Genomic DNA, 13,459 nt, shown 5'->3' on the forward strand with positions numbered 1-13,459 from the left:
GACACAGGCGGCATCTAAGGAGGCTGTAAAGCAGCTCTTCAGAGGTTAGCAAAACTTAAATTCCTAGCAGCAAGCACTGCAGTGTCTTCCCAAGGTGCTGAGAGTACTGTAAATACGCTGTTACCTTTAGGCGAAATAGGAGAATACACACCAAGACAGAAGTGCACATCAGTGAAAAAGATTCAGTAACAGCTTTTACTGGAAGCAGCAAGAATGATAATATATAATAACATCTAGGATTCCCATTTATAACATACATTTCTTTCATTAATAACATATGCTCATGTTGTTAAATATATATTTACTGTATGTATATATATATTTGTACCTCAAACACTTGTCACAAAACAGCAAAAAGTGGAGTGCACTCATCTGGTCAAAAGAAAAATGATAATATTCCAATGACATATAAACTCATAAAAGCCATGTTACATGTCAGAAATTCGTAGTCCACTTGGATTAAAAATAAGAGAAAGCAGCTCATCTCATCAGATTCCACAAAAATAAATGCAAATATTCATATAGTACATTTGCAGTTTTATTTGTTTAAAGGAGTTGATGAATGACAAACTTTTGTTAAATAATAAGCTAATGCTAAAATATGAATAATACATGAGAAAAGTGTTGCTTAGCATTAAGTGCTCAGTGATACAGAGATAGATAATTAGGCTACCAGTCTCTGAAGCAGGGCTGGTATGAGTGTGCATCTCAGCTTTAGAAAACAATATGATGCACCTCTAGTGACATGGGGTAATATGCAATTCAGGGATGATAGATTTTTGGTTTGGTGCAGTCTGACACAGTTTTTAACATTTACAAGCCATTTGTATAAATAGTTGGTTAGCTACATAAAATAGATATATTTAATTATACATCAGTGATTCACAAGTGGAACCTTGTTTCACAAAAACGAAGGCATCTGTTCTTGTTTGACTTTATTTTCAGTCTGATATACAAGTTTGTCACAAATTTGTCAGTGAAATAGTTCAACCTTTCACCGTGACTCATGTCATGTCTGAAAAACTGTCAATCTGAACCACACAGGAAGATCTTAACTCTGCAATAAGTTGGGCAATTTATGCTCTAATTACTTTTGACCTCACCTAGATGTGACTAAGTTGTATTTAGAAAGAGTCTTTAATATCTGTGCCCATTTACTGCAACATTTCATTGTGAAAGCCCCACCTACAGGACATACAGGGGGCAAGCTGGTTAGGGCCTTTTTAAAATGGTCTTCAAACTCTATTCATTCGTCACTACACTGCTGTGTGCCTGTGAAATGGTGGGGACTAACTTTGACCTTTTACTTCGATGTTGACACAGATATCTTGCTCTGTAGGTTCTGTAGTAAAACCTTTGTCAGCTGTGGGCTCTTGAGCTGTTTAGGCCATTTTGTTTGACTAAGGGGTCCTTTATCTGATGCACCCACATAGTTAACATTAAACAAGATTGTCTGATATTCTGATATTTACACGTTTTATGACTGGTATTGGTTATGTGTTTAAACCAAATTTTGTCTACAGGGCAGCATGGTAACAGTAAGTGAAAGATAGTGTTTTGAAATGTTGTTCTTTCAACCTGAGAAGTACAATGAAATGAGTAAAAGCATATGAGCCAAAGATCTGCTGGCCTGTTTCCACTTTCTGCCCATGTCTCACCTTCCTTATAATTGTTAATGCATTTGCAACTTTACTTGTATAATAATATATAACAGTTTTGAAGATTATTATGATCATATTGCACTATGATGTCTAATTATAAATGCTTTGAATGTAATCTCATATTTACTTTCGGCCTTGCCTAACTGATTGGTCAGTGCTGTCTGTCTATATTGTCACACCCAGGCAATTAAAGGAAAATTCAGATAATGTTGTACAGAAGCAATATTCTTGCAGGAATGATAAATACTAAGTGCAAAAGACATAGCTACTACAACAAAGCTCAACTTCTGATACATCTTGTATCATGCAAGATTTTCTGTGTGTTAAACTATGAGCCTACACTAACTATCTAAAACAGTTTCTACTAGCTTTATTAGCATTGTAGATAAGTGGTTACTTTTTTTGCTTTTATTTCTGTGTGTAGGTATGCAATGCTAAAAAGGTAAGTTATAGCTAATCATTACAGATTGTGTGGTCATTATTAATGCTTGACCTTTGCTTGTAGCAGAAAACAAATTTAGTGTTAGAGTGATACAACTGTGCAGCCTTCTCATCTGACCTCTTATAACTGATGTTGGAGCTTGCTTCATCTTCATTTAAGCATCATCCAAAGCAACCAAATCACAAACTGCTAGCAGTATGACTGTATAGATTTCTATCTGTCTATCTCCCTATGACTCATCTTTTATCTCTCATTTTCTGTCCAGCTCTAAAGAACTTTGCTTCAGGTCACCTGTGTAGGTACAGTTGCATCCCACTATTATCCTCCAAAGACATGCAGATCTGTGGGATTAACCTGAGTTCATTTACACCGGACTCCTCTTCCTCCTCTCCACCTCTGTCAGTCTTCTGTACTTAGCCGTTCTCAACCTTTGCATATGGCAACTGTTGTAATACCATGGTATTACAACAGTTGTCAAGGCTTAAGTGTTGACTGTTTCTACAGATTAACACCTTTACCGGCTCATAGAGGAGACTTTAGTGCATTTTATTCTCTCTTCTTGTGCTCACCCGTTTCCCAACCTGTGTCAGAATTATTGGACTCTAGATTCAGGAGACTTATTAACACTCAAAGCTTTCTCAGTTTTACTTTTAGTAACATTCCCGGTTTCTTTGTTGCCATTTTTACTTCTGAGTGACTCTAAGGCAGCTTTTCTCAAACTTTTTATCAGTATTGTACCTTGCCAGCAATAATTTTTTCACCCTAAGCTTGTAGTCCCAAATTAAATTTTAGTTATACCACATACTATGCAATTTGATCTCAAGTGGGCTGGACCCGTAACAGCATAATAACATAAATATTCAAAACTCCAAATTTCACACTTTGTTTTAGTGCAAAGAAATACAATACCTAATATGATACTTTATCAAAATGATTACATTTAATGAACTAAATTTTATGAATTTTTGTTTAAAATGTTTAAAAATTCATCAATTTGATATATTTTATTAACTTTATGTATTAAAATATATTTTATATTTTATTATTATATATTTTATATTTTTTACAAATCTACAACATCACAAAACATTTAATCTGGGCGTGAAAAGTACAGTATTTCACATCATCATTATGGTAAAAAGTTATTTTAAATGTACCTGTACATTTCCACATTTGTGTAGTAATCCTAACCACCTGAACTGACTCACATCCTAATGCAAACTGAAAAAAAGAGCTGCCTTCAAATTCAAGTATTTTTTATTTTTTATTTATTTATTTTTAATGTGAAGTAAATTGTCTTAACCACTGACACTAGACATTTAAGATGGATATCTTTTTTCTGGCAATAGAGGCAAAAAAGTAGAAAAGGAATGCAAGAATAGCCCTGCATGTAAATATGTGTTGTGACTACGTATAAAGCAAACAAACAAACAAAAAGAGACTTTAATTGCCCTATGATGGACTAATGATCTGGACAGAATCAACCAGAAATCAAATCAAAGCACATTCTGCTTATGATATTATTGATAAGATTTTAGAACCAAAATATGCAAATAGAAAAATGTAACGTAAAGAGCTGTTTATAACTATGGCAGTGAAGTGGCCGGGATTGCTCAACTGAGACCATGAAAGGACCCTCTCCAGGGTGTGGAGGTCCTAAACAGGGGTATATCAATTTACACATACTGTCATTTCCTAGACTCTCTCCCTCATGAGTCATTATCTCTACACTTTTTCCTGCAGCACTTCCTTTGCCCCCTCTTTCTCTCTCTGTTTCTACAGAACCTCCTCAAGCCATCAACACGCTAGTTCAGAGCATTTCCTTCAGGAAGGAAAGTTCCATGTTCTGAACACAGCCTGATAGAGTCAGCCTGATAACCCTTGTGACAAGTGCAACACCGCCAGCTGACATGACGCAGATGTCCTCTTGACCCCTCTTTCTTTGGGAACAGGAGAGACACCCCCACCCACCTAAACATAATGGAAATTATTGTCATAGGCATCAAATAAGGGGATTTGTTGATTTTAGAAGAATATTTAATGTAGAAGAAGTTAACTACTAAAAATGGGTTAATCACAACTTCAGTTTTACAGTTGTCATTTATACTGCTGAGCTTGTACATGTTTCCATATCTTTTAGATTTAAAAAAATGTTTTTAATTTTCTAGATTTATTGTTTTTTATTGCTGTTGTTCTACATATATTCATAGACAGTAACTGAAAAGTTATCTTTGTAAAAACTCCTGTACATCATTTTGTATTAATAATGTATGACATAAAGGACAACAACAACAATAATAATAATAATAATAATAATAATAATAATAATAATAATAAACTAAGCTGAAAACTGCTTTTAGCTCATGAGACACTGATGTTTTTGAAGAAACATGGTTTTCATAGGGCAGTGATGCTGCACACACTAGTCATTACATGAACTCTATTTGAGTGAGTAGCACACTCAGATAAATCTGGTGATCCTGACATTTATTGTCACATGTTTTTTTTTTTTTTTTTTTAATGTAATTCAGAAATCTTAGGAAATTATGTAATATCCAACATGTCCCCAAGTCCAGGTTATCTAACAGACACACACACACACACACACACACACATTGGAGACCCTTAGTAAGTTGGAAATAAGCTGAAACATAGACCTTGCAGTTTTTTGACCTCATTATTATTCAGAACTGGGGGTGAGAAGACAAGTAGTGCTGCGTTCCCAGTACAGCTCACCCCCAGTGCTTGTAAATGATGTGCACAAATGGGGATGTGTGGGACAGGCAAGTGGCTTCCCCTGAACCCCACCCTCCCCTGCCACTGCTACATTTACACACACACTCACTTCCTCTTGGGAGATAGAGGGCCTCTGCTTTCTGTCAGGGTGTCCTCAGCCATAGACCCTTGGGCCCTCTCACACGGTGGGAATCTGGTCCTCTCACTTCGCAACCCCCCCTGCAGACAGAGAAGAAAACAAGACGTGAGGAAGGCACTGCAGCTCATCCTCAGCTAACATCTTCCATATTTTTGTTACTAACTCAATCCTCCGCCCTCATCCCCTTCTCGTCTTCTCTTTCTTCTGCTAAGACGGTCGATAGCGTTAATTGGCTCACTGAGTCGCTGCTACATTGATTGTGGTCACTAATGAAAGGGTTATTGATTGGCACTTTGTTTAACACTGGCCCATGCATTGAGAGCTGCCCTCTACTGCTATCCTGACAGCAACCTTTTCCTGTTTGCCAGTCTCTTAATGTCATAAATTATGTCAGTCAATTAAGGCGAATTTTCTACTCTCAAATTATTTTACTCCTTCAGTGAACACTAGTTTACTGCTTCGTAATAAAGAAAAAAAGAGGCTTCTCAAAGCTGAGAAAAACACCTGGACTTATTGTGTCTTTGGGTTTGTTTGATTAATCAAAATCACACATTCAGTCAATGGAACTTCATCCACATGTATTTAAATTTTCTATAAGGGCAAACCTTGATTAGCGAAACAGGGGATGTCGTTAATCTACCCCAAACGAAATTCTAAACCAAAGGTATACATTCTAGTTTTAGAGACACAAGTCATCAATACACATCAGTGGAAAAACTTCTATGAATACATTGTTGTTCAGAAAGTTCTTTTGCATATAATACAGTAGATGGGGATCCTAAATGTACAGGATTCTAATGTTGAGCTAACACACAAAACAATGCTTTAAAGGTTACAAATAATAGTGTAAACAATGAAAACACATCAATAACTCTCCTATTTTTGTGTAGTCCAGGAAGTATTAGAACTTAATTTCTAATTTATATAGCTATTGTTAAGGAGATTTACATGATGAGAATTTCCATGTACATTTATCTTCATATTAATGCTATGATATACTGTATAATAATGCTAAGGCTGAGTTTAATCTGCGAGTAGTGTCAGACAGATAGCACTTAGATTGTTTGGACTGCAGAACCCAGTGTGACTCCAGGCAAAGGTTAGTACAGGCTATGGTCCAACTCCAGCTGCAGTCTTGAGGTAGAGTTAGTTCAGACTACTTCAAGCATGCAGAGTCCACATGCTAAGCACTAGTGGGGATTGGTTGAGAGGGGCGTGGGCTGAGACCTTGAGCAGAGTAAAAATGCTCTTGGAGGAAGAATGAATAGAAAACGTCTGAGTGTACTCTGTTGAACTGGTTTTCCTGTTTGCAGTATAATAAAAGACAACTGGAGCTTCAAGAATTTATTTTTCACTGATGGTTGTATGAAGAATTTCTACAAAACAATATATTTTTTTAATGATATTACTCTGCGAACTTAAATCTGAGACCACGCTCAAGCTATTTCATATTTCCAGAAATGATCAGGAAATGGGATCATTCTGGAACGTTAAAACCCTTTGATATTTTAATAAAGACATGTTTTGGTTTCTGCGTTAATTACATGTCAACAACTGTACTGAAGAAAATTTGACTTTTAGCTTGTTTTGAGTCAAAGGTAAGATTTTCTGGATCTTTCTCACTTCTTAGTGACACATGGAACCTGAGTCGTTTCATCTGAGGTTTTTTCACTTTGCGCCTGTTGATAACATTTTATAAATTAAGCTGTGCTTCAATCTTTGAGAAGATTGCTTTTCAGTTAACTTGGAGCAGAGGAAAAGAAAAACAAATATATGATCATTAGAGTTAAGTAACAATATTATTCTGGGCAGTGATTGGTTTTCTCAGCTTTATATCATGATTAGTTACAGATGACAGGAAGAGCAATAAAGTGACCACACCATCTGATAATAAATATGCTAGACTTTGTTAGGGTTCGGAGAAACTACTTCAACACAGGTAATTAAGTTTCAACCAGTCTTGTCAAAAAAAAGCTGTCTGGTGGTGTCTCTGAGGATAATTACTGGTCTCTGAATCACTTCATGTAGGAAAACAAGGCAGATTTTATCTGAAGGTTGCATGTGAGGTGTGAAGGAGGAAGGAGGAAGTTCTGTGAAATTGGACTCTTAAAGTAAATTATCATAATTTTGATCAAGGAGAAGTAGCTTTCCATTCTCCAGAGACAAGTTGCACCACCTGGTTTGCATCTTTACGAAGAAGGAAATATACTGCATGTTAACCAACCCCAGCACACTACAGTTCTGTTATGGATTTGCTTTTAGTCTTTTTTTTTTTTTGCATTTTTACCTTTCTAATACCTTTAATCATATTTTAATCGTTTAAATGTTTTTATAATGTGCTATATAAATAAAATGGATTGGATTGGATTGGATTAGATTTTCCTCTACAGCCACCCAACCTCAAATCTTCTGAGCATCTATGAAGTATTTGAAGGCTGAGAAAGGCAAACATTTCTGGCAGTGTAAAGAAGTTCTTTGGTCAGTCACATCCAAATCATGCTGGACATGACAAATCAGGTCTTGAATCCATGGAAATGAACTAATTGTAGGAAAAAAATCAGTTGAAGACATTTCCTCAAACTGTAAAGACATTTAAAAAATGATTAAATTATTTATAACAAACAATTTATTACATTTATGACATGGCTGCATTTGTATTTTGCTCTATTGTCTGGATTATTCTTCAAGAATACAGTCACTGGAAACAACAAACTAGCAATAATTGATTCATTCATAACACTTATTCTTTATCTACCAAATCACTAATAAATTTAGCAGCATATTCTTTAGTTCCAAATTGTTTATTATATTCAATACTGCTGAAATTCTCTGAATTGCAGCATTACGTTTTCACATTTGTTACTGACTGGCTGCCACATTTTGAACAGTTTAAAATTATTTCAACAGTATATTTTTTGAGGACATATCCCTTTTGTTGCAGATGGTATGCATTTTGACAGAAAGCAGCTCAAATAACTTTCTCAGGAGAAGCTTAGTATATGCTCTTATTACAATTAACAGCAAATTATTCATCATGGAGCAGTTTTGAAGCTTCCGTGAGCCAAAGAAAGGTCTCCTGAGTAAGTAACTGAAAGATGGAAATGGGATGTAAGTACCAGTGAGATTTAATAATCTCTATTAAATATTCAATGATCAATAGAATTTGTTTTATCCAATCAATAGGTGGCTGCGCCTGAGAAGGACAATGTGCGTAAGGTACTTATTTGCATTTCAAAGCAGCTTGTGTCATGTGGCCCCATTGGAAATCTATACCATTTTGTTAGGCTGTATTTCATATTTAGCTGTTTTATCCCCTTATCACTGACTGCTATTGATTCTCTTCCCTTTATTTACTACCTGCAAACTGCTTTCAGTTTAAAATGTTAAAATGTTTTAGGGAATCTGATATGCCTCCATCTGGTTTCCTCATCTCATATCCAGGTCTTTATTTCTCCCCCTGTCTCCCTCTCACTTTAATTCCCCTGTCTTACTTTTCCCTCTCTTCCGCCTTCACTCAGTGCTCCTCAGTAGAGTTGGAAATTAAACCCTGTCATCTTCCCACCCTCGTTCAGATCTCTGCTCACTCGGGTGTGAATCTGCACATTATTCAAATAAATATCTCAGAGGTGTCTGGGGAATTCTCAGAGCCACTTCAAAGACATCCCCCACCTCCCCAATCCTTCAATATTGCTTGTTCCCACTGGAGTCCTATTTTGTTTACCTGAACCGGCTCTAATGGCTTGTTTTCCTCATCACCTATTAGATGTTCAAGAGCAACATTTAGCCAAGTTCAAGTGTACGCATGAGCAGGTCTCACCCAGGCTTTGATTGTTTTGCAAGACTGAATTTGACGTCATTTAGTTTTATTTCCTTGCAGTCTTTCTTCTGTGTCATATGTTTTATTCTTCCTTTGTGTTTTGTGCCCCCTTTCCTACCCTCTGTTTTCCCTCCCCTCCACCTTTATCGATTCACCTGGTTGGCTTTTCTAGCTGGGTTATCGTGTAAAAATACTCAGCAGGCAGTACAGAAGAAAATACTCTTCACTGAAGAAGAGGAAAAGTATTGATCAAAGGCCTTTGGATTGAAAGTGCACTTGAATTATACACTTATCTGGGTTATGCACTACATTATTATGTAAAGGTATCAATAAGTGATTTAGTACGATATACATTATTGCTTTATGTATAGAATAATAGCAATCAATAAAGTTTAAATAGGCTATTATTCTTTAGAAATGTTCTTTAACTTATATACTGTACATTTAAATTTCATTTGTCAGTAGAAAATATTATGAACATCAGACCCATACAGTACATGCATGTGTATATGTGCTACATGTAATAAATTCTTTACAATCAATATACCTGCAGTACAGTTTACCTTGGATTTCATGGTATTGAAGTGCAGTTACAAGCTATACATGAGTTAGTATATTTGAGGATGGTTGATGCTCTAATGACAGTCACCTGACCACACCCGTCTAGTAACTTAACATCAGCTCCTACAAAATATTGAGCTCCATCCATTATTAGATATGTAACACTGGTAGGAATGAGGAGCCATGCCCCCCCTTGGTTGAGCTGAGCAGAAGAGCTTTTCTTTCTATGAATTGACCCATCTATCACAGCCCTTGGCCAGGAGACCACAGAGGTCAGGGAGTTAACCTTCAGAGACCTGAGGTCTGCATGAAGCACCATCAGTGCCATCAGGATACATGAACTCAGCACTGCTGCACAGTTGGTGGAAGGAAAATCTGGATGATCCGAATAGGTGTGTATGTGTGGGTGTAAAGTTGCACATCTGTACTGCCTTGTGTCAGTATGTCTTCATGGTGTAAATAAAGGGGTCAAGTAATAGCTTCATATTATTGAATGATGGTTAAGATGTTGCTAGTAGAAGCCATGCTGCTTCGAATGAGTGAATGAGCACAGAAAGCCCTTTCACCATGGTACACACCGACACAGACGATCAAGAAGCAATTAACCCACAGAAATCATTTTGTTAAATTAAAATAAATTTATATGTTATTGTTGACATGTAAAGAAAGATGTATCATTAAAATGAAAACAGACATTCTTTTTTGGTCATTTATTTGATCTTTCAGCACACAGACCAGGAAATGGAGCCTTTCCATTTGCTTTAAAACTGAAAAAAAACATACAAACAAACAAACAAAAAAACTAATGTTGTAACTCGGCACAAATCAAAAACCAGAGAAACTTTATTTCATTTTGAAAAATGTGTCTAACTTTTGGCCTTGCTAAACTAGTTAATAACACCTGCTCTAGCAACTGTTAATGAGTCAGTTGGACGTTGTGTTGCTAGCCAGTTCCATCTACTTCTAAAGTGTGATGCCATTTTAACTGTTGCTTTGTTTTACTTTTACCTACACCCAAACTGCTGGTGGTGGCTAAGTACAATACTTTGTTTTAAAGGCTGCTTGAGAGCTATTTCCAACATTATGAGGTTTGATATTAGAAGTGAGGCACTTGTTAGCATGCTAGTAATAGTTTAAAGACAGCAAATTTCCGGACCTTTGTATATTTTTATATGCTAATTTAGTTGGGTATATCTGTTATTCAGTTTTTTGAGTGTTGTCCTTGTTTCTACAGAAAACTGCTGTGATGCTTTACAGTTAGTTTTCTTTCAATAACAAACAATAATTTTAGTTAATGCATAATGAAAACTGGTTCTTTACTGGAGTCTATTGGGGATTTTGTGGGTGTACAATAAATTAATGAACTTTTTTGACACAGAATATATTTAAAACTGATTTAAATGTTGATTACCATGGCGATGGTCTAATCTTCCAGGTAACTGAGTCAGCTTTAGTTGTTTTCTTTTTTTTATTCCTCTTTTGCCTTTGATTTAATTGGTCTGTATAGCCACCCTTAAATTTGTCCTCAGTTCTCTTTCTCATTTTTCTATCTAAAATTGTTATATCTCGTTACATTTCCATGATCCAGTCCTTCTTCCTCCTCTGAAAATGCAAGGCATCAGCGTGATTATATATGCTGAAAGACATCAGTCACAACTGGGCAGGGACACTTCTTGTTCTCTTAAATTGCTCCCAACAGTATCCTTAATCTGGTAGAAAATCAATACAGCTTTTACTGTCACATTGAAGGGGTGTAGACCATGTATTGATGTTCCGATGTCATTTTGAGGAGGATTTGATGTTTCTGTCCTCTTTTCGGGGAAGACATGGCCTGAAAAAGCTTTTTGCTTATAATGAAATCGCAGATGTAAAGTCATGCTGAAATTATGAGCTCTTAAGTTGTGACAAAAGAGGCAATACATCACAAAACATTCACTCTGTTTAAACTAATGTGCATTTTTAAAACTATTATATGCAAATCAAAACTTCTATTGACTCTTGTAATCTCCGCAATTTGATAAATATAGATGGCGAACTTTTATTGTGCTGTTTCACTTGCAGAACAGAAAAAAAAGAATGAACCATGGTGTTGAATGTTGAGTGTTGAGTTTTTCTAATTTAGTTTTGGTGAGTTCAAAAACTTCAAAGTGTGATCCAGATAAGAAAAAAAGTGTCATTCAGGGCTGGGTTTAAAAACATCAAACTTCAGCTCCACCAGTGAAGGTACTTTTGGGTTTAAAAGACATACAACTGAATGTATTTGGGACTTAAAAATAAAATTACAAATGAGAAGAAAAGGACAAAAGCAAATACATAAGTCATTCAACACAGAATCACCTTGGAAATACCTAAAATACCCATATCATTTATTGTGGCATCATTCAGATATGTGATTGCTGAAACCACTGATCTCAAACAAACCCCACTGGACATGACATTTCCAGCTCTGTATTGTAACACACCTAAACCTCACTGCAATGGCCAGATAGAGCTGCCCTTGGTTTTGAGAAGGAAACATACAGAGAAAAGTATTGACTCCTGACAACTACTTCTCTCAAATATTAACAAGTGGAAACTTTACATATAGGCATTAAAAAAATGGGAGTTTATAAACAAGACTGAGTCGTTATCACAGACAATACTCTCATCAACCTGTCACTCTAAATGTGCAGGAATGAAAGCTTTCTTTTCAATAGATTTGCTCATGAGAGTGAATCCACAAAGCTGGGTTGTGTCTAAATGGTGGTTGTATTGCTACTATGCAGCAGCTCCAACAAATCCACTTTTAACTAATACAAAATCTTGATATAGAAGGGCACAAACAAAAGCAGGGACCTTGTGTAAAACTGAATATGGTAACTTTTGACAGGTTAGAGAGTGTTAGATGTGTTTCATCTTCAGAAGCTGAAACACCCAATGGTTCACATCTTTTTAGTAAAATGTACATTTCTTAACAACCCTTAAATGTGTGCCTCACTGTATGCATACCATAAAAACACCATTGCAATTTTTGTTGTTTTATTTTGGTTTTTTTTAGTTGATTCGATCAGTTTTAAAAAAGCACAACTGAACTTTTGCAGGTTTTCTCAAACCCCTAATAATGGTTGATTCAGCATCCAACTTTCATGTGTTTCTTTAAAGAAATCAGCCATGATTCAATCAAAACAGTCAGTGTTTTGATATCAAGTTGCTGGTGTGTGATTAGGTGCACAAGGTAAAACTCAGCTGTAAAGTGATTCAGCGTTCCGGAAGAAAAAGTTGTGAAGTGTGGTTTCTCAGCCTCGGGATGCTGCAGGGCAATGACAGCTCCAGGATTGTACATGATAAATGTCACTGTGCCATCAAAATGAGCCAGAAAAACATATTTTTAAAGTGAGAGGGTTACAACTTTAATGCTCTGCTTGACTAACAGGCCACGGAAAGAGAAGGGAACTCTTGTTGCCATTAACTCTTGGGAATTATGTACTTTGTACATAATAAATGACTTTTTTTCAGGTTAGCTGTGTGTCGTCTTAAGAAGCTGAAACACCTGATAGGTCATATCACATTAATAACAATAACATATAGATTTCTTCAGAACTTATAAAAAAAATCTCTGACTCTCTGTATGTGTATCATCAATTGCTTCTTTTTTTTCTGACTATCCATTTTAAAGCTCTGCTTTAACAGGCACTTTAGATCCAACGTCACTGACTAACAGAGTGCAGTAACAGAAAGGAGCTGTTGTTGCTATTAACTCTTGGGAATGACTACATAACAACTTTAAATTTTAGATTTTTTTTTTCTTTTTTGTAAGCAGTCTATAGTTAAACTCACTAGATAATGAGCTTTTTCTTATTTACACCCCTCAGCTGTGAGTTTCCATTCCTTTTTTTAATTCCTATTCTCCTGCTTCACTTTAAGGGGCTTTTCCTCCTTTCTGCAGCCTGTAGGCCCTAGAGTCACATTTCTGACCTGACTGCTACTTAAATGCTTATAATCTGCTTGTCGAATGGCTACTATGTAGCAACCTTAACGGAAGCAAATTATTCGCTTTAAGGACTCCTGCTGCTGTGGGACCCGGGGCTAGTGGCTGTTACCGTTAACATTTACTCTCTCTCTCT

The sequence above is a fragment of the Melanotaenia boesemani genome, chromosome 1 (assembly GCF_017639745.1).
Source record: "Melanotaenia boesemani isolate fMelBoe1 chromosome 1, fMelBoe1.pri, whole genome shotgun sequence".
Classification (NCBI taxonomy): domain Eukaryota; kingdom Metazoa; phylum Chordata; class Actinopteri; order Atheriniformes; family Melanotaeniidae; genus Melanotaenia; species Melanotaenia boesemani.